This window comes from Polypterus senegalus, chromosome 6, assembly GCF_016835505.1.
Source record: "Polypterus senegalus isolate Bchr_013 chromosome 6, ASM1683550v1, whole genome shotgun sequence".
NCBI classification, from domain to species: domain Eukaryota; kingdom Metazoa; phylum Chordata; class Cladistia; order Polypteriformes; family Polypteridae; genus Polypterus; species Polypterus senegalus.
In genome coordinates this window covers 71,340,886-71,363,374 of record NC_053159.1, presented here as the reverse complement: position 1 = coordinate 71,363,374, position 22,489 = coordinate 71,340,886, and positions in this window count along the sequence as shown.

The window sequence follows — 22,489 nt, the reverse complement described above, 5'->3', positions numbered from 1 at the left end:
CGGGGTGGTGCCCCCCCTCTTTAAGAAGGGGGACCAGAGGGCTCACACTCCTCAGCCTCCCTGGAAAAGTCTATTAGGGGGTCCTGGAGAGGAGGGTCCGTTAGACCTGTAAAACCATTATTTTTAGGCCACTTTGACAATATTCTTTGCACTGTTATGATAAAGAATAAATCAGTAAGTATCTTCAGCAAAAATAAGCAGAAGGACTTGAATTTGTACAAGCCACATCTCCCATAATGGGATACGAGGAGTCAGAATTACTCCTTTTCACATAATTTAAAAACAAATGAGGACTGGTAATATAGGCATGGGGAATGTCATTTCCTGTTATTTTGAGGTTGATCGTGAAAATGATATTGATGGTATTGAATTCTTTACTTGTGGTCCTAAACCCCTAAGAACCACTCCCAGAATTTGAAAAATGACAAATTTGAAACATAGGAATGTGAGAAATCATTTAGACTATTTCAACGTCAGTGATTATTAATGTGATGCTTATGCTAATTCAGTTTGTTGTATATGATATGAGAGCAGATTAACCTCATTATGGCAGAACGTACAACCTATTCCCCAGTCTCCAAGAGACACCTACATACTTTTCAGATTTAAATATAGTTTTCTTTCATTTTTAGCTTGACAAATCAAACTACAAATTGTAACCAACTTTAATCAGAGGTTCTGTAGCTTGAATTAATTCACCTACACAAAATAAAAGCAAGATGTAAAAATAATCCATGCGTTATGAACTTGAATTCTTATTCTGTTTTATGACCTTTAAATTGTATTTATATTAGGTTTGATTAATTTAGTTTGGGTTTTGAAAAATGGAGAACTCGTTTTTGCAACAGTTTTTTTATTATTATTTATTTAGTTGTTAAAATAATATTGTGTCATTCCTGATGCCATCATTGGTTTTCATGGGTAGTGCCATTTTTATAATGTTTGCTGTAGCGTTACCTAGGAAATGTTCAGGAGATGATAGACGCATGACGCCACCAGTTTGACAGGTTAAAAGGTAAGCACTGGCGTCTAATTTGTTCTTTGTGTTGATGTGCAAATCCTTTCTGAAAAAGACTTTCTGGTTTATGTGTTTAGGGACTATGATTTAAATTTGACAACAGATCTTCTTGACTTTGGCTTGTTTCTTTACCATATTTTATCTCTCAGTCCTTTTCATTCAATTAATTTACTGTCTCCTTGGTGTCTGTTCAATGTGAAAATTGAGTATGTCAAATGGTGAATTTGTACTTAATACTTAATTTTAATAGTGTATAATGAATACAGAGAGAAGTCTGCCTCTTATATTCCCTCAATATTTTATAAAGTGTAAGTAATGTTCCCATCGCTTGCAAATAGTTTTCATTGCAGCTTGTTTCCTGTAAATTATTTAATAAACACTTTAGTTTATATATTATTTTTATTTAATAATGGAAACCTATGCTAATTTTTTTTTGTACAGTATTTGATTTGTAGATTCTGACGTACATAACATTTGTACAGTTATTTTCTCTTGCTGGACTAATTACTAAAGGGATTTTGCTTCTTTTTCATAATTTCTAATTCACCTATTGCTTCTTGATTGCCTTTGCTATATTTGTATACTGACAATATATTTTCTGTGGATGACTCCCTTCTCTCTTGCTTAGTATATTGATGTTGACTGTACAGTTAGGAACCCAGTCAAGTCCAAAAGTGATTCAAGGCCCTGGTACTGCATGCAGTGGCACTGATGACTTGGCTTGCCATGCCAGTACAGTAGCCTGGATACTGTCAAAGGGTGGAAAGACTTTTGAAAGTTTGAGGGCTACAGAAGGTCTAGAAGTCTATTCTCTATTGCCTTATGGATCTAATCAGAGTGAGCCTTTCTTAATTCTCTACTAGCCATTCCCCGTGGCTACGCCCGCTTAGTGGTGAAATAGGACAATCTTTAAAAATCAATAAACAAAAAAGTATTGCTAGCTAAGCAAAGGCAAGTTTTGTTCCAAAACACAGAGGTAGACTGGCTCCCCACTCCTGATGTCACGCATGAATATATTGCTCCTACAAGCAAACTATTCTTAGTGCGATGAGAGAAATCACAAAATCACCCGGAATGTTCAAGTAAATTCTAGAAAAAAACCCCAAAAAAAAACAATCTAAATCCATTAAGTAGTTCTGTCGTTCACTACCTAAGCAGAGGTAAGAATGCCCCGAGGCTGGCGCATGTGTGAAGAAGGCCCTGCCCCCTCCACTCATCCCGCTACATGTCTCTTAGATTCACGCAAATAAATCAAGTGAACTATGATACTTAGCATGATGAGAGAATGTTCAAACTAATTATAGAAAACAAAAAACAGATATAAATTCGTTAAGTAGTTCTCTCATGAAAAGTGGACAGACATACAGACAGACAGACAGACAGACAGACATTGGATTTTATATATATAGAGACGATAAAGGTGGTATGGACCTTTAAAATGCTGTGGTGGAAGGAATATCAGAAGCCACCGAAGGGAGCCCTAGCTTGGTGTCGCTGTACCAATTATTTAGCCTCCTGAACCAGTGGTTGCATGGCTAAGCTGGAATGAAGCCTGCAGGTAGCATAGCCATCTCATAACCAGTCCTTAAAGAAGTGTGGGCTTGAGAGGAGGAAAGACGCAGGCTCAACTTGCAGGAAGAGTAGATGCGAAAACAAGTGGGCATGGTAATGAGATATGAGTAAGTGGACAAATACCCCAAAAATTGGGTGGGGAACTGGACCTGTCTTTGAAAGGGTTAGATTGGCAATCAGGTGTTTGTTGTGCTTTTTCCATTCCTGTATAGTTTGATTTTCCTGTGCTGTTCTCTTCCCTTTATTGTTTTTTTTTTATAAACCTCTTTTTGTCTTGGCATTAGTTCAATGACAGTTCAAAGACAACTCAGTCGTCCTCCCCATTGTTCATTATGGTGATATACTGTAATTTCCTTAAGTCATCCAAGAATTTTGATGAATGATACCAAGTGCCAAAAAATGGTGGGTAGCGAAACAATGCAGTGAAGTAATCTTCCATAGTTAAACCGGTAATAAATACTCAGTAGACCCAACTTTAAACCTCATGTTTAAAGTGGACTTACCATTGCAGATTCTCTAAGTCCTGAAGAATTTTGTTTGTTTATGTTGCATTCTTCATGTTAATGTTTATTTTTGGTAACTATGACCATTTGAATGTTCTGTCTGCCAGCTATATTCCATTTTGTCAGTTGGTTGTAAGTTTGGATGTATTTGGCACTGGATCATATGTTGATAACATCACGCATATAGTGGAACAACACACCGTCCAAGGGCTGGAAAGCGAGTCTGTCAAAGGGCCCACACAGGCACATAAATAAAGGCGAATTCAGAACCAAACGGGTTTCTCCTTTGTGACGGGAATTCTACACAACTGGGAGAAAGTGGAAAATCCAGACAGGCAGGGATGTGAATACACGAACAGTAAACATATCAAAAGCTTCAATGATATACAGGGATTTTCACTGAAAATGTGCATGAAATACTATAAAAATAAGCTCATGGTATATTTAAGATTTTATAAAAATTTGAACAAATGTAATGCCTGAGGGTGACATAAAAGTGAGGTGTCAATTTAAAACTTCTTTGAAGAGTAAGTAGTAGGCAAAGGAAAAAAAGACTTCAACAGGTCTTTGATATTGTTCTGCACCAAAGATTAATCCACAAAGCCAAAGACATGAACTGTAACTAAGGAAATTGGATCAAGATAAGAGGAGAAGGCTCCACATGGGGTGAGGCCATCAGTGGAGTCACTCAGGGATCTATTCTCGCACTGTTAATTTTTCTAATTAATAGTAATGACAAAGAATCTGGTATAGTAATATTTGTAGATGATACCAAAATTGGTGGGATAGCAAATATTTTACAGGACCATCAGTAAAATTTGGTAAATTGTTGAAAAATATCATTTAAATTCAAGATGGGTGTCCCCAGTTAACAGGAATCAAACTCTGAAATGTAAATAGGGGTTTATGTGGACACAGTTTCTCATCTTCTGGACAAGATGTAGTAGGTGGCGTTTTATAAACTATAGAATATGATTCAAAGTTGGGAAAGGCAGTGGAAAAATTAATTAGGTAGATGATACTAACATGCTGAAAGGAAACTTTGAAAAAGATATAGGGGTTTACATTGACATGATAATCTTACTTTCCAGACGACACACATCTTTATATATAATATGCTACCGTGGCTGTCCAATTGTCTGTCCAGGATTTTAAATCACCTGTAACTCGCAAAACTTTTTAACTTTTGACCTGAAATTTGGTACACATATACTACGTGACTTCTACTATCCGCTTTCGGGGTGATGATTTACCTCCAAGGTTATTCCTCTTTTTATTTTTCATTTTATTTTATTGTAGAATCAACTCTTGGCAGCGGCCAGCTGGGTCGCCATGCGGCACATACGTACAGGCGCTGTTCTCATTCCATACCACCTTTTCCATCACTTCCCCTACCTCTTCATATCTTAAATCATTCTTGAGGCAGATTGAAGTACCAGCTTAAGTGAAAAATTAAAGAAAATGTACTAAGTAATTGCAACACAAACACTGGCTTAATCAAAAAGATACTGACGCAAGAAGAGAAGAAGCAGGCCGCTAGGGTAGAGAAAAGAAGAGCTGCTCAGGAAGCAGCAAGCGCATCAACCTCTGAGCAAACAAATGCTAAATGTACAGAGAAAGAGAATGAAAACTATGAATGCTTAAGTGTCAAGTGTATTCACTGCACCTTATTGTGCAGTGCGCCGTTACTGGTTAAGTTATATTTTAACAACAACAACTTTTATTTATATAGCACATTTTCATACAAATAATGTACCTCAAAGTGCTTTACATGATGAAGAAAGAGGAACAAAAAAGAAAAGTAAGAATTAAAATAAGAGAACACTAATTAACATAGAATAAAAGTAAGGTTTGATGGCCAGGGAGGGCAGAAAAAACAAAAAAAAAAACTCCAGACGGCTGGAGAAAAAATAAAATCTGCAGGGGTTCCAGGCCACGAGACTGCCCAGCCCCCTCTAGGCATTCTACCTAATATAAATGATCAGTCCTCATTGTATTCAGGGTTCTCATGGAAGGACTTGATGATGACAGTCATGTGGACTTCTGGCCCTTAATCTATCAATATAGGGACATCATGGTGCTTTGATTAGGTGGTGGTGGTGCAGATCGCAGAGTAGAACTATCCAGTATGAACAAAAAGAAAATTATGATCCAACTTGATGTGCTACTAAGCACACATCTCTATGTGAAGTTCTCATCATCATGCTAAAGTAAAGATTTAGCAGGTTAGGAAGTAGTGTGTTGTCATGGTTAAAGCTTGGCTTCATACCCTGAGGTTGAAAGTTCAAATCCCACTACTGACACTGTGTGACCATGAGCAAGTCATTTAAAAAAATAAAAATAGAAATATAACCAATTGTATCATAAATGTTGTAAGTTGCCTGTCAGTCAAATAAGTAAAGGTAATGTAATGAAGCTATTGAGAAAGGAAACACAAGTGCATCATGGGGCTAAAAGGTGTGTCGTAGTCTGACAGGCTAAGGATAAGTAAACTTCTTTTGTCTGTTCAGAGGGGGCAGCACTTGATCCTAATCCAGATCTTCAAATATTCTGTAAATTGTATAACACAATTGACCCACCAAATTGGATTGTCTGCATGTAAATTAAGGAGCAGTGCATTTGACTTAATCAAACAACAGGTCATGGGAATCTGAAATAAAGCACTGAATTGAACAGGACAGTTTCCAAAAAATGATTGAATAAAATGTTGGGACAAAGCGAGGAAGACAAGATATATTTCCTGTCATTTTTATAATTTTTTACATCATTAATTATGATAAGTTATATATTAGTGGCCATGTTATCTGTTCATTCTTTCTTCAGACCAGTAGCAGAACTGATTAAAAATGTAAAATTTTGCCCAATAATGATAAATAAGTTATTTTTCATTGCATTCTGCTTTGATCCACATTTAAACAGACAGTATTATATTAATATGCAATCTCAATGCAAAAAGTAGTAGGAAGAAAGAAGAAAGAGATTGCCTGATCTGAATGGCATGCAGTAAAACTGCTCTGGGCTATGCTACTAAAATGATAAAAAAGCAGACTGCATGCTACAGTGGATTTTTTTTTTTTTTTTGGTTATTAATAACTTAAGACTATTGAACTGATCTCCCGTAGGACATCAGATTCAAGCCAAACTGTAGGTTTTCCTTCAATTTTCCGGTAGACAAACAAATATTTGTCCTGTTGATTGATAGGTTGTGTAATGCAGACCCGTATTGTGACCTTAGCTGGTGTCTGCTTGGGGTTGGTCTACCTGCTAAGCTGGATGGCTCCAAGTAAACAAAAAACATTTACTGCCTTGCCCAGATGGTCCACAGGGGTTAAAAGTGTCCTCAGGCAGAATCCAAGAAACATAACACACAGTGCAATCAGGGAAGTCCAGTTCACTTCTTGTTGTGATAATGGAATGGAACCTTGCAGTAATTTTAATTAGCAGAAATTTAAAAATGAACTAGGTGTGTACAGGATAGACAAGTCAACAGGACATAGAAGAAATTGCTATTTGGATAAATCTTTCACTTTTTCAAAGTTGGATCTTTGGTGAGTTTTCATAACCTACAGGTTTGCGTTTCCTCATATGCCTGTTCTATCTGTCAAGTACATGATAAAAACATATATACTGGGACGGGGGCCTGGGTTTGAACTATTATTGAGAATAACTGAAAATGAATGATAACAGAGACTTATTTATTGGCTCCAGCTCCCAAACAAAACCCCCCAAACACCAAAACCCATGTCTGGATTAAGCAGGTTAGAAAATGACAGGACCGCTACCTATATTGATATACTGGGTGGCCTACAATAAAGTAGTAGCCCCTCAGTGATTTCAGCAGCCACAATCACAGTCAAGTGACAACAGTGGCAAGCACCTGTTCACGTATTCTTGACTTTTGTTAGGTCCATTATCAGTGTTGGTGCTGGAGAGAAGACATGCTATATTTATGCAAAGAGTCGTCACCTTCAAATTGACATATGAGAAATTATGTATAGGTGAAAAGTGGCAAACTACTGTTTCTGTGAGCACTGCACCGAAACCAGAAAACCATTCCATCCGTACATGAGAGACTGTCACTGATCATGTGGATTGTATAGAAAGAATTCCATAATGACAAGGCATGAGAAAATGAACTGGGAGAAAAACAGGTTAAAACAGGACAAACAGGTTAAAAGGTCCAAAAAAAGTAAGTTTAACAAGCAGGGTTTTGTAAACCAAATGTACCAAACAGCAAAAACCAAAATGTGAAGCAAACATTAAAAGAGCCTTTCACTAACTAAATCTTCAGCATGATATGTAGTTTTGTGTTCACAAGAATTACTTATGAAATCTTTTGTTTTTCTGGCACATCCTGAATCACAGGCACAAGAAAGCTCTCACATACATATAACAATCAACTCGTCTTGATGTCTAGTTATGGAAGATGACCAACTTTTTGGAGTTTCTCCAATTTTTGCTCCCCTAGATCCGAAGACCCCTCATTTTTAGGCCATTTTTGGACCATATTTTTTTGCAGGAAATTAGACCCTTATGATAATGAGCAAACCAATAGGTGACTTAAGCAAAAATTATTAGATGGACTTTTAAGTCATGCAGGCCACATCAATTTACCCTAGAGGTTCATCATGACTATGGCAATGCTTTTTAACATATGTCAAGATGGTTGCTACTACATGAGTGATTCTGATGCATCATGCAGTGACTATTTAAGGTGATTTTCAGAAGCTGGTGTCCTTTGGGTGCTTTTGCTAATGTTTTCTTTGATTTGGGACTTTCTTTGTTAGTTTGTCTCCTAAACCATGCTCTGACACTTTAATTAGATTTGCTGTCTTTCTTCTTTACTTTAATCTGCTAGTCAGTCTTATCTTTTGGTTACTGAATCTCTGAATTTAACCAACAAGATTGCCTTCTCCCCTTAAAATAAAAATAAAAACAGAAACAAAGCTTTTTTTCTTTCCTGGTTCGCCACTTAGCAGCAGTTAACAATATTTTGGCACCCACAGTAAAAAACCCAATATGGTGCACCCATGTAAAACAAATGCTTTTGCAATAATGTTTAGAAAGTGATGCAATAATTGAAATAACATCATTACACATATAAAACATTTCAGTATTCAGAGGCGTAACTATAACAATTTTGTCCTTTTTTTGTGGTATAAAAGCCTCAGAGATTGTCAGGGGCAAAGATGGAGCCAGGATGGGGATGGAAAGTGGAAGAGGAAAATGACAAGCAAGAGTGGAGTGCACTTCCTTTATTCTTCTTCTTCCGTGCCCCCTGTCAATTAGTCTCTGTTTGTCCTTTGAGTGTTGATGCATATGACAATGTGTTAAGTAATGGATACCCAGAGATCTCTGTCCACAAGATCTGTTGAGATCATGAGATGAATGAATTAACAGCACCACTAGTTTAGTGGTGCTCTCATGCTACACACTGCATCAAAGGCCCAGGGAACTGAAAAAATGTATTCTCCAAATGATGAAGATTAACATCTCTGAAGTCACAGTATAGCAAGATGGCAGCCCTGTGACCATGTCTTTTAAAACCATTTGTTGTGCTTATCAGGAAAGGATCAGAACAACAGAAACTTGCCAGGTACTTCTCTTTAAACAAGTTGATGAATTTTACTAAAGGTTTTCTTCCTGTATGATGGTGTAGTTTTTTAATATGCCCTCTAGTAAAAGTGTAACAGACATTAAATCACATATATTGTCTGCCAATAACCCTCTCATGTATTGTAATCCTATTAAATTGTGACAACTCAGTGAATACAGTTCTTCATGTATCACACTGATTGTCTTCTTGCACGTGTTAGTTTACCTTTTTATTTCAGGGGTATTTAGTGAACCAGATTATAAGTTTTGAAATGTTTAGGTTACCTCTGCCTAGTATATTAGCCAGTGTAGCATTATCTTTCTCTTACTTTAGGCTCAGCCAGCAGTGAAGGAGAGTCTCAGGCGCTCTCATACAGAATATCAGGTTTCATCTGCGTTGCAATGCAGCAGTCATCTCACCTCAGGGACAAGCTGCCTGAAATCAAAAGATACAGCTGGAGAACGGAGTGCAAGTGGAGCTCCCAGGGGCCCTCAGCACTAATATAGTACTGCTCACTTGATGCAAAGGTTTTACTGTATTTATTTTAGTTCGGAATACAAATCCCTTTCGGAAATACAGATTCCAACAGAGCTAAAGTCGGCTCAGGCTTCTCTGTACTGATCACTGCTTGTCTCTCCACAACTGCGAATGTGCTTGTTCTAAAGCACAGGAGAATGGATACCTAAAGCTTTTAATGCTGTAGTACAATGGAATGAGAATTAGACTTAAAAGATGAGCCTCAGATTAAGTCTGATAAAGTGGTCATATAACATGTGTTTAAGGTTTAAGTCCTTGAATATGAACACAAGAAATGAATATATTTTTAATATCATATGCGTTCTGAGTCTGCGGTGGGTTGGTGCCCTGCCCAGGGTTTATTTCCTGCCTTGCACCCTGTGTTGGCTGGGATTGGCTCCAGCAGACCCCCGTGACCCTGTAGTTAGGATATAGCGGGTTGGACAATGGATGGATGGATGTGTTCTGAGTGTATTGTCTGTTTAGGGGAGGAAAAAACAATGTTCAATAGTAAACTGTTCTGTAATCTAAATGGCTTTAAGATAAAAATTACACTGGAAAATGCTAAATAAGATAAAGATGTACTGAATAATTGAAAAACAAAATCAGAATTTAAAAGTTCTGTCAGTAAAAGGAATAAGCAGAGTATTGGACAACTTAAAATGAACTTCTCCAGATTAGACAATTGTTTCAAACCTTATTATCTATGAAAAAATGACTGAGCCCACATTACTTAATACATCATAAACAAATCATTTGATTGCTATGAAACTTGTCATGCATTATTTCAGTAATATCCCAAACATACATAAGTTTTCCAAGGTTTTATTGCGGAAAATTCAGTAAGTAGCATGTCCATCATATGTTAAATGGGACTTGCATGCAGTGAGTCAAGAGGGCCCAGGTTCTTTTTACAGCCTTGACTTATTTGATGTTCTTGGTCAGATTTGTGAGTAGCTGTGGTTGGGCATGGCCATGTTCTGGCATCTCCCAAAACTGTCTCAGATGCATTTGAATAGATTCAGGCTAGGTGGTTTTCAGAATACTTGATAGTTGTGCTTCAGAGAATATCAGTAAATGATGGTAACACTGTGTGGTGTGTATTACCTTCTGTACTGAAATATAAAACGAGCAGATTAAGTTTAGAGCTCCGTTATGGATAATCCATTTAATATCCATGCTGCCAACAATGAAAATTATGTGATACAAGGACAATATGGTGTGTAATGTGGTGCCTTCAGGTAAAGCTATGGAGTTCTGTCTCTGTCAGAGGTAGGTTCTCAACTGAGTGGCTACTTACAGTCCAATTTTGACTTAAATATCAGATGAGAGAGACTTTTGTGGTCTGAGGTGAAGTGGTGTCAGAAGTCCTCCTGACTGCTCCAGAGACAAAAGAAGTTTATGACTGTGTCACACCCCACTCAAGTTCCCCCACACCTCCTACCTGTGTATACCCTGTAAAACATTTCCTGGTCATTCAAGGCTGACATCCCATATGCCTTTCAACAGTTGTCACTCAAAAGTCCTATCTGCAGTCCGTCTGTAAACCAGATGTCACTTTTCACTTTGACCCAACCTAAAGTGAGACTCATCACTGAAGAAGAGCTGTCAGCATTCTTTCACACAGTACAACTTTACTTAATTAAATAAATTAAAGCTGGTAAATTTTAGTGACATAATCAGAAGCCAAACAAAATGACACCTTTTGTTGGCTAACTAAAAGGATTACAATATGTAAGCTTTTGAGGCAACGCAGGCCCATTCTTCAGGCAAGATGTAATTTTGCTTGACTTCTCACTACAGCCATAATGGCTAACACAATACAACAGCCAAGTACTAGTGGCATAATCAATAGTAGATTTACTAAGCCAAACCTGCATACAGTACATATCTCATTGGGAATTTCAGAAAGCTTACTGTCCTGACTCAGCAGAAAAACAGGAGAACTGATTCTGTGTGTAAACTGGGTGAAGTGGTTAAAAGGCAAAGCAAAAGAAAATAAAAATAAACTGTGGGAAGTAACTCAGACAAGAGGCAAAATCAAGTCCAAACAACAGGTAATACATCTTAACTAGGCAATACAAGAAGGGAAAACACACAATAGACCAAAATGAAATTAAGGATTTTATCCACAGATCAGATTAGGTTCTTGGTGAAAGGCTGACCTTTTATGCTGATTAAGTCAAGGTCACAACTCCAGAAACCCCGCCCCTAGAAATGAAGCACATGACCCTGACAGTGGTACACAATATGACAATCTCTTAAAAAAAAGGCTGTGAAGCATTAGTTTTCATCCTAAATCATGACATCTCACCTTTGTGCACATAAACAAGAAACAAAATGTGCACTCCAGAATCTCTAGGTGACATTATCTTTGTAATTGACAGGATCTGTAGCTGTTTCACTTTCTTGGAATTCAGTTCTCTTTTTTAATTTTTATGTTTGTGTTGATGACATGATTCAGTACCAACATTTCACTTGTTTCTAGGCACACATTTCAGTTCTGGGGCTGTCAGTACACAGCCATCAAATATTGACATAGTAGATTCCAGGTTAAGTAAGAACACAGGGGGCTGCTCTTAGCATTGATCTTTATGAGCAAAAATAGAAAGAATCTACAGATTCCCTAAATATTTAATTAAAATAAAGAATTTCACGGTTCTGACTTTACTAGTTCCAGACTTTCAGAGTTTTAGATTGTCCTTACGAAAAGTGTGCCCAATTGACTTTCACCGTGCTTGAAAAACGCTTCTCATTTCTGTTAAACAATTCAAAGCCTCTACTGCTCAACTCATTATCAGATAGATAGATAGATAGATAGATAGATAGATAGATAGATAGATAGATAGATAGATAGATAGATAGATAGATAGATAGATAGATAGATAGATACTTTATTAATCCCAAGGGGAAATTCAGATTAATTAATCAGTAAATACTTCTAAGTTTCTGGATCAATATATTTGATTGTGTTGGTGACCAGGTCTAAGTTCTAGGAGTGTACTTTTCAATTTAAAGGAAGCAATACTTAAACTTGAGTAATACTACTTACAATTTCTTCTTTTTCCGTAGGTGGCTCATTGCTTTTCATTTACAGTCCACTTTTAAATTTTCTTACATCTTCTTTTTCTCTTTGAAGAACAGCCCAAGGTCCACATACTGTATGAAAAGAATAGTGAAATCTCCACACAGGCCAATCAGAATTTAAATCAAGGTATCTATGTGCAGCTTAATAATTTAATAATATACAAATTTTGAATTTAAAAAAATAACTTGTAATGTGACTAGTTTTTCTGCATATGGTGATAGCTTGTGTTCATTGGATGGGATAGGGTGTAACTTGTAGAAGTGGCTTGGTTGTCCAAGTTCAGAAGCATAATGCATGTATCTCCATACATATAGAATCCAATGTCTGTCTGTCTTCTCTGTCTGTATGTCTGTTCGCTTTTCATGAGAGAGCTACTTAGATCAGGATTTTTTCTAGAATTTGCTTTAACATTCTTGATGATTTTGCGGCTTCTCTCATCGCACTGAGAATCATATTTCACTTCCAGGAGCAATATATTCACACTAATCTGAGACAGAGGCTGTGGACCTAGGAGAGGCAGAAGTGTGATGTCACAAGTGGGGAGTCAGCCTTCTTCTGTTTTTGAAGCGTAACTTGCCCCTGCTTAGCTAGCAACACCTTTTTGTTTATTGATTTTTAAAGTTTATCCTGTTTCACTACTACTCTGGCAGAGCCATAGGGAATGGCTAGTATATATATATTTCTGAAGGCCAGCTATTAGTGATCTGATAGCAGTAACAGTGTAACTGCATTTGTTAAGGATTTACAAACAGTTCAAAATAATTCAACTGCAGCTATTCAAAAGGCATTCCACCAGTAGTATGACTCATTGTACAAAAAACTTCACCTTCCAAGTGTCTTCATTTTAAAGATTTTAGTGAAATTGAAAGCAGTTTGCACAAAAAATAAGGAAATGGTAAATAATAAAGAACATGCAAAAAGGGGAAAAAGGGAAACTTCTTGTCTATGGTAAGTATCTACATTACATTTCTTAAGGTTTCTTTCTGTTATAACATACACTATGACATATGTACATAATGAACATTAAAGACAGAAAACTAAAGGTCCTTAATGCCAACAATTCATGTTTCTTTCTCACTGTCTTATGCCTCTCTGACCAACAGTTCATGCTTCTTTCTCGCTGTCATACTTCAGAATAAGAGCGATCCTATTGCTACACAGAGCTAATATTAAAAACATTCCATTACTTTTCACTTTGAGTGGGTGGAAAATATCGTTCTGTGTTACAGTTACCTTATATTCAAGTTCAAACTAAGCAAAAACTAAGGTAAGTTTACCATTAACTTTAGCTGAAAGGGTTTGGCAGACAGTACTAGACTGTCATCATTGGGTGAAGATTTCCATGAGGGTGAAAGTTTTTTATTTACACGCAGAAGTGACTGGAGGTTTTATATTTAAAGTGTAAGTCTCTTTGACACAATAATGTCATAATTTGTCAATATCAATATTGTTGTACTACACAACCAATGCCTTTGTTACCTAATATAAGACATGCTGTGGATTCTTTGAAGTTTTAGTTAAAATGTTCTATTTTTGTCTTAAAAAAGAGTAATGTGAATCATGACAAAATGCTGGACATGTTGCGAAAATAGATAGCCTTGACATACAAAAAAAGGTTTGGGGAAGCCACCTGTATATCTTGAACCCTGGTTGCAAAAGGCAAAATAGGTTGCACAGATGTGAACAGAGTTGAGTACAAAATAAATCTGAATACAAAGCAGAGATTGTCTTGCTTTAAAGGCAGATTGGCGGAAGTGATGTCATCAGGGTTCAGAACCAGAAGTGATGTTCTTGGTGCCAGAATCGAAGGTGACATTTTTGGGGCCAGAACCAGAAGTGATGTCCTAGGGGCCCAGAACTGAAAGTGACATCCTCAGGGGACACACCCAAACCAAACTTCCCCCTACCCAATCCCAGGGACTGGAAGTGACATCATCAGGTCGGAACCGGAAGTGACATTGTCAGAATCCGGCAGAATTTCGTGTGTCTGGTCTGCAGAGATAAAAGAGGAAGGTTTACTGCTCCCTGCCACCCTCTGGCCTGGCAAGGAATTACCTTTTTTGGTCCTTCTAGCTGCCTCCCATTTGCACGTCTGTAATACAGCCCTTCCTCAGCCCAGACCCATCGGGACAGGCGTACCTGCCCAAGAGGTCATGACACAGAGAAAGGCCATCAGCACTGGCTTGCCGGACACCTTGGTGGTAAATGATCGAAAAGTTGTAAAGCTGTAGGTCCAAGAACCACCCTGTGGCTCGCAGCTTTGACTCCTTGTGTAAGGCCACCCACAATAAAGATGCATGTGTCCGTTATCAGGGTAAACTCGCAACCCAAGAGGTAGTACCTCAGCTAAGTAATCACCCATTTAATCGTCATATCCTCCCATTCCACAGCTGCATACCTGGTCTCCCAGCATTCTTGATGCCGGAACCGGAAGTGATATTCTTGGGGCCAGAAGTGACGTCATTGGGCCAGAGCTGGAAGTGGCGTCATTGGAAACAGGCAGAATTCTCATGTCTGGTCTTCAGAGATAAAAGAGGAAGATTTACTGCACCCTACCACCCCCTGGCCTGGCGTGGAATTACCTTCTTTTGGTCCTTCTAGTTGCCTCCGATGTGCACATGTGTGAAAATGTACATTTGAGTGAGGTGTAATTACAGGTAATTTCAATAAATGGCAAACTATTGGACCTTACCTAGAAATGTCTGTCTTAATTACCTTAAAAATAGGTGAACACAGTTAACAAAAGCACATCATTTGCCCAGCATTAAAAACTGTAATACTTTAAGCTGCCTTTAATAGTTGTCAACGGCACCCGGGCACAGACAGGCAGACATCTTGTTTTGCACAAACCACCACACGTTTATTTACAATATTTACAAATTATGGTCACAAAGACCCCAGTCTATTTGGTCACTCAGACCCAGTTTAGTGCACAATACCCCAATAAACACTCAAAGTCCTGGCCACAATGCCTTTCTTCGGGCCGCCTCCACTCTCCACTGCTTCGTCCTCCTTCCACCCGACTCCAGCCTCGAATGAATGGAGACGGCCCCTTTTATAGATGACCCGGATGAGCACCTGGTGTTCCCGGCATTCCTTCTCTGACCACGCCCCAGCGTGGCGGAAGTGTCGGCTGTCCTCCCGGCTGCTCTCCGGGCGCCATCATAAATCTTCCCCCCAGCACTTCCTGGTGTGGCGGAAGTGCTGGGTTAACAGGTCCCCAAGGCATTGGGGCGCCTCCTGGCGGTGACAACGGGCCCCTACAGGGAAAGGCTTCCATGCCCTTGACCCGTGGCCCCCAAAGCAACCCGGAAGGCGAACCCCACGTGATCCAGGCCGGGCTCTGACCCTCTTCCGGTCCCTCCTGGCGTCCCGGCCGGGTCATGGCCCCTGGCATCCCTGACATAGTTCATCAGACCTGCTAATGGAACTACAATATGATTAATGGCACTGAACAGTAAACTGCCAATCATCTCAGGGTAGTAAAATGTTTGTTTTGTATGAGTTTATATGCCATACAAAACAACAAATATATTTTTTACAGGGCTGTTTCAGGTGGCTCTCTATCCTTAAAATGACTGCTTGCCCTTTGCAGCACTAGTTGGAAAAGCATGTGACTGTGCAGGCTTGCCATTTATATAGGCGCCACTGACGCTGGTGATGTAATGCCATCTCATATTTGGGTGACTCATCCCTGGCTGATTAAACTTATCAGTGCAGTTACAATATTAGAATGAAAAATGATGTAAAAAAGAGCTAAACTTCTGCCTTGTGCTTTCAGTTCTTCTTTTAGAGTTTGAAATGCAATTCACAATCTTTCATTTGCTTTCAAAACCTTTTTCAAAAATAGATAACAGTGTTTATAACCAAAAGGAAAAATGTTTGCCCCTCATGGTGCTAGATAATACAAATTTTATCAATATTCAATAGAATTATCTCCAAATAGACCTCTAGCTGCATAGAACTGTGCTGTGGACTTGAACAGCACACTAGGGGACAGCAAGAGGACACAATTGCATGGACAGTCCCAACAGCAGATATATGTAATGAGGAGAGATGTCTTCACCTTTACAAACCATAACGTTATGCGACAGTTACACATAACACTGTCTCTCTTCACAGGGGTGGTCCTGTCTGCAGCTTTAACCAGTCGCATAACTGTCTGGCCACTTCTTTATGTGAAAGGCAGGTTTACTCACCATTAAGTAAGTGGAACCACACCTAACATGTTCTTGGCTCCTACCCCTGAATTATCTGGAACAGATGTGGACAGAATGAACAGGACATACTGTATGTGATAAAGGGACTAAAGCGAGGAAGAAAAATTGTCCCCACAAGGAAAGTGTTCAGGCACATTATTTTTCTAGTGCTAGGAAGTACTTAGTAATGCAGCTTACAAGATCAACGTGATCTAGGGATTGAATCATCTTTGTACATGCTGTGTCCCTAACTCACTGCCTGACAATTAAAACATGTTTCCTATAGCTGCATGTGCTAGCTCATTAGGGACTTTTTTTCTTTTTTTTTTTATTCATTTTGCTCCCTCCTAATAATTTCATTTCATTTCATAATTTCAGTGACAGACCAGCATGTTGGCATGTTTTGGCCATATATGCTGGCATTTCTGGGGAAAGTGTTTATTGTGTTGCTGAACTGATACTGATTTCATAATAAATTGAATAAGCTCATACATGGCAAAACATCATCTTCCTCTTCATAATCAGATGTTGTTGTTATCAGCGGAGCCACATCTCTTGTGGCATGTCAGACATTCTGTGGAAGAATAACAATAGAAATGAGTTGTTCATGTTTTAAATAGCATCAACAGTAGAACTTAAAAATCCTTGGGAAATTAAAGGGATTAGTGCTACCAAATTTGGCAGGATTGGAATCCACATTGCTAAATGACTCGTTTTTTAGTATCCTGCTTGCAGTTTTGCCATTCAATACTTAGCTTGCTAATCATAGGACCCCCTTCAATACATTGTGAAATAAATCAAAATCTAAAAGTACATTTCTGTCACCTAAAAGTGAGTAAATGCTTGTGAAATATTTGATTTTGCATAAACTTTCTTTAAGTGAGTTAACAGGGTTTCAAAGAAGGCTTAAACATTGCTTTAACATTGCCTAAATACAAAAATCTTTCGTCTATAAGTAGCTGGTCTCTTCTTCCATTCAACTTGCTACACATTTAGGGCACATAATCTTGGATTTACACAAAAAACTTCATACAATTATCAGTGAATAGAAGTAGCTTCCCTTTGTAATTTTTATAGCTTCCAGGTATAAGCAATATATGAATAATGATCTTAACTGACAGAAGTTATACAGGTCTTCTAAAATTGCTAAAAGAAATAAATGCATAACATAGCATTCTCAAACCCACTTGATTCTGTTCAGGATCATGCTTAGGAAAGAAGGGCCTATTATGGCTGTCCACTGCAGGGTCCCTTCATGCCCACACCCCTCAGTTACAGGGGCCAGTTTCGAATCACCATTTGACCTAACTTCTACTTCTCTGATATAAGAGGAAAAATGGAGTATCCCGAGGAAAGCCCACACAGACACAGTGAAAACATCCAGGCTTCACACAGATTTAGACCCTAACAAATGAATCACTGACACAGCTTAATATCCTAAATCTTTATAGCTTATTAGAAGGAGAGTTAATATCACTTATATTCGCCAGGCTAATACAATGGAGCACTTTAAAACACTGCTGAAAACACATTACTTTAGCATGGCTTTCCCATAGCTTCATTTTAGTTTAATCCTGATGCTCTGTATATTCAATTAATTATCATTATTATTCATGGTGGCTCCAAAATCCGTAATAACCCCTACTTTCTCTTCTATTCTTTTTCAGGTTTTCCATGATGTCCCTACATTGATGGATTAAAGGCCTGGGGCCTCATGTATAAACGGTGCGTATGCACAAAAATGTTGTGTACTACTGCTTCCACGTTCAAATCGTGATGTATAAAACATAAACTTGCCGTAAAGCCACACACATTTTCACGCTTGCTAAATGATTGGCATATGCAAGTTCTCCGCTTGGTTTTGCAAACTGCCATCACCCGGCATCAAAGCAGTGCTTTTGTTCAAGTGTGGTTTCCCTTTCTTTTTTAGATGCACATCCCTGATGTGGCTTTATAATTCACTGAAATTAACCGCATATCATTTATTATTATTAGTCTTGTTGTTAACCTGTAACAATATAATCCATGGAATGGCCGAACTATTCCAAATACCATAGCTGCTTTAGCTTTGTTACTCTCAAGTATTTATTCCACTGTATCTGAGTGTGGAATCATAGCTCTACAGCAGCTGATCGGAAAGAGAATTATCGGTATACAGCATCAAGCACATGCTGCCTCAGCCATGCACACTGTCTATTGAACTGCTCTCATATGGCAAACACTTCAGAGCCTTTCCTGTAAGGACGTGGCGGTTCAGAAGCAGTTCCATCCCAAGAGCTCTAAACGTACTCAATCAGTCCATCAAGTGCTCCTTGCAGAACTGTTTGTACTTATTAGTACAATTACCTCACTGTAAACTAGTGATACAGTTATAATATTGCACAACCTGAGCCACTTTATAAAGCACATATTTACATATGATGACGATATCATTTTTAAGAGGAAATGCAGCAAAATATGTTTATTACATTATACAGATAAAATGTTAACATAATTTAAATAATCTAAAATTGTTAATAATTAAACATGTGAGGACACGGTGTTGCAGCACAAGCTAGTTCAGGGATTGTTCCTGCCTCATGCTGTATTCTTGCTGGGGCTGGCATGTCATAGGAAGGATAGATGGAAGGAATAATTAAACATGTACTACGAAGATATTTCAACGTTCCTTAAAAGTTTTGAAGAATTGGCATTCTAAGCTTACAGAAGGCTTAACGTCTATTACAGAGCTGATGGTGTGGCGATTGGTTACTTGGAGAAAGAAAAGGAAGGACATGAATTGGGGGTTAGTACATTTGAAAGAGACAGTACTTCTGCAATAAATTATTTAATTGAAGGTCACTAATGGCGCAGCATAACATGCTTTAATTCCTATCATCATGAAAATTATATCAAGTATACATCTCAGTATTTTAATTATTCAGAGAGCTGTAATATCACGAATGTAATGGATTCTGTGTCCAGTTGGAGGAAAAGAAAGCCTGTTTAAGAAGCACGTAGTGATTCACACACATAGAGCACATAGAAGAACACCAAACAAAACAAAACATATAACGTGCTACTTTAGTTACAATGGTATTTGAGAAACTAGTAAATTAAACTATTTAACACTAGAATTACCAGAGCTTACGAAAAAACTCGTAATTCCGTCCCACCTTAAACTGCTTCTTGAATCCCTTCACACTTCTCCGCCAGCGTCCTTTGTCTTCTAAATGTGCTGATAAAGAGAAGCTAGGAGCAGCCGGCTATTCCATCCCCCCACCAATTTAGAACGTGCACGAACTTCTCCCAGCTCATGCCTTGATTGAGTATCTGGGAGTGAAGTGGAGTTTTAGAGTGGAAATAATAGATCGTTATTTGGAACACACGCATTTCATGTCTGTTCCGTTTCTACAGTAAACTGTGTCAACACATTGTTAAAACAGAAACATTTTTTATATTCTAGTAGTAGATGACAAAATGTAGGCATAAACTATATAATGTATGAAGCTTGAAGTCCAAATAGCAAAGAAACATTTTCACAATTAATTTCGCAATTAACACAATTGCGCTTTTATTCAAAAATATAACTGCAGAAACAAAAAGCCGCCTTAACATGCAACATTGACAGCAGTTTGTTTTAACTGACTCCGTGGTTCAATAGAATCAGTTCCTGCTTGGGAATCAAAAGGTCATGAGTTTGATCCTGCGCCACTCCGTTTTGAGAAGTAAACTGCTCTTAGTCTTACTGTTTTAGAATAAAACCATACATTTGATTTCAGTCTGTAACAGCCGGTGCAATTTATGATCCTTGTAAAGGTTAGCTTTTTTTTTTTAATTCACTTTTCATTCTCTCAGTCGCATTCAGAATCAATCCATACAACCCCATCTGACATGGCTGTTTTCACTAAAGACGCGCTATAGCTCTGCAGTGTACCACGATGCATACTAACGCCCCACCCTCCCAACCCACCAACCGGGTTCTGACACACAAACGCTGGTGAAGCTGCCTTCTTCGTATCTCACCGCTTCTTACAGGAAAAGGCGATGGAAAAAATGCACTTGAATAAAAGTGCACTTTTGTTATACTTTTACACCAATATATGTTCCTTTGTTTGAACGACACAGGCAGATGGGGAGTGTCTGATGATTGCATATAGCGCCGAAGTTACTGCTCTTTGCCATTCTTTCCTCTGCATGTCCTGGAGTACAAAAGAAACAGCATACAGCAACATGCGGGGACTGGCAGGAACACTCAATAAAACTGAATAAAAAGAAAAGCAAGTGACGGTGAGATACGAAGAAGGCAGCTTCGCCAGCGCTTGTGTGTCAGAACCCGGGGGGGCGTTAGTATGAATCGTGGTACACTGCAGAGCTATAGCGCCTTTAGTGAAACCAGCCGTGTCAGATGGGGTTGTATGGATTGATTCTGTACGCGACTGAGAGAATGAAAAGTGAATTAAAAAAAAAAAAAGCTAACCTTTACAAGGATCATAAATTGCATCGGCTGTTACAGACTGAAATCAAATGTATGGTTTTATTCTAAAACAGTAAGACTAAGAGCAGTTTACTTCTCAAAACGGAGTGGCGCAGGATCAAACTCGTGACCTTTTGATTCCCAAGCAGGAACTGATTCTATTGAGCCACAGAGTCAGTTACAATAAACTGCTGTCAATGTCGCATGTTAAGGCGGCTTTTTGTTTCTGCAGTTATATTTTTGAATAAAAGCGCAATTGTGTTATTCTTGTGAAAATGTTCCTTTGCTATTTGGACTTCAAGCTTCATACATTATATAGTTTATGCCTACATTTTGTCATCTACTACTAGAATATAAAAAACGTTTCTGTTTTAACAATGTGTTGACACAGATTACTGTAGAAACGAACAGACATGAAATGCGTGTGTTCCAAATAACGATCTATTATTTCCACTCTAAAACTCCACTTCACTCCCAGATACTCAATCAAGGCATGAGCTGAGAGAAGTTCGTGCACGTTCTAAATTGGTGGGGAGATGGAATAGCCGGCTGCTACTAGCTTCTCTTTATCAGCACATTTAGAAGACAAAGGACGCTGGCGGAGAGGTGTGAAGGGATTTAAGAAGCGATTTAAGGTGGGACGGAATTACGATTTTTTTCGTAGGCTCTGGTAATTCTAGTGTTAAAGGTGAAGTTTATGATGTTCTATTTTAATGACAAAATAAACTACGTGATTAAAGTGGAAATTTCAAGATTAAAGTTGACATTTCGAGCTTTTATCCTACTGTGTCCCTATTTTTTTTCTTTTCTCTGTACTCTAATAACCTTTAATATGACACTCAGATGGTGGGCTACGACTAGCCTTTTCACGGTGACTTATCTCATATCTGACAACTTCTTTTTTTATTTCAGGCACTGTGCGATTTTGTGAACTTGAGTTTTCGAGTTTCTCCAACATTCTATGTCACTCAATCAACTTCCTTTTGTTGTTTATACCACTGTTTAAACCAACAAATAGTATGTTTTTCCTTGTCTCCACTTGGTATATGCTGAAATTCTTCCATTTTCCCCCGTGCTTTTGCCATTGCTTTTCCACAGAATGCTGAGCTTAAGGGCTTTTTATATTGATTTGCATATTCAAAGAGGAATAATTCTGGGAGGAGTTGGGGTGGGGCAGCAGGTGCATGCACGTGCGTTACTTTTCACACTGACTGGAATTAGTGGAGTGGAAGAATGTGGAAGTTGGTGAACGCACAGATTTATGCATCTGGATTTTTTTGTGCATACGCACATTTCCGCTTTTGTCCTTATGCCATGTTTTAGTGTAAATTCTACGCACGGCATTATGCGTGAGGCCTAAGAAGTCCACATGACCATCATCATCAAATTCTTCCATGAGAACCCTGAAAACAAGGAGGACTGATTAAGCTAATTTATGTTAGGTAGAATGCCTAGCGGGGGCTGGGTGGTCTCGTGGCCAGAAACCCCTGCAGATTTAATTTTTTTCTCCAGTCGTCTGTAGTTTTTTTTTGTTTTTTCTG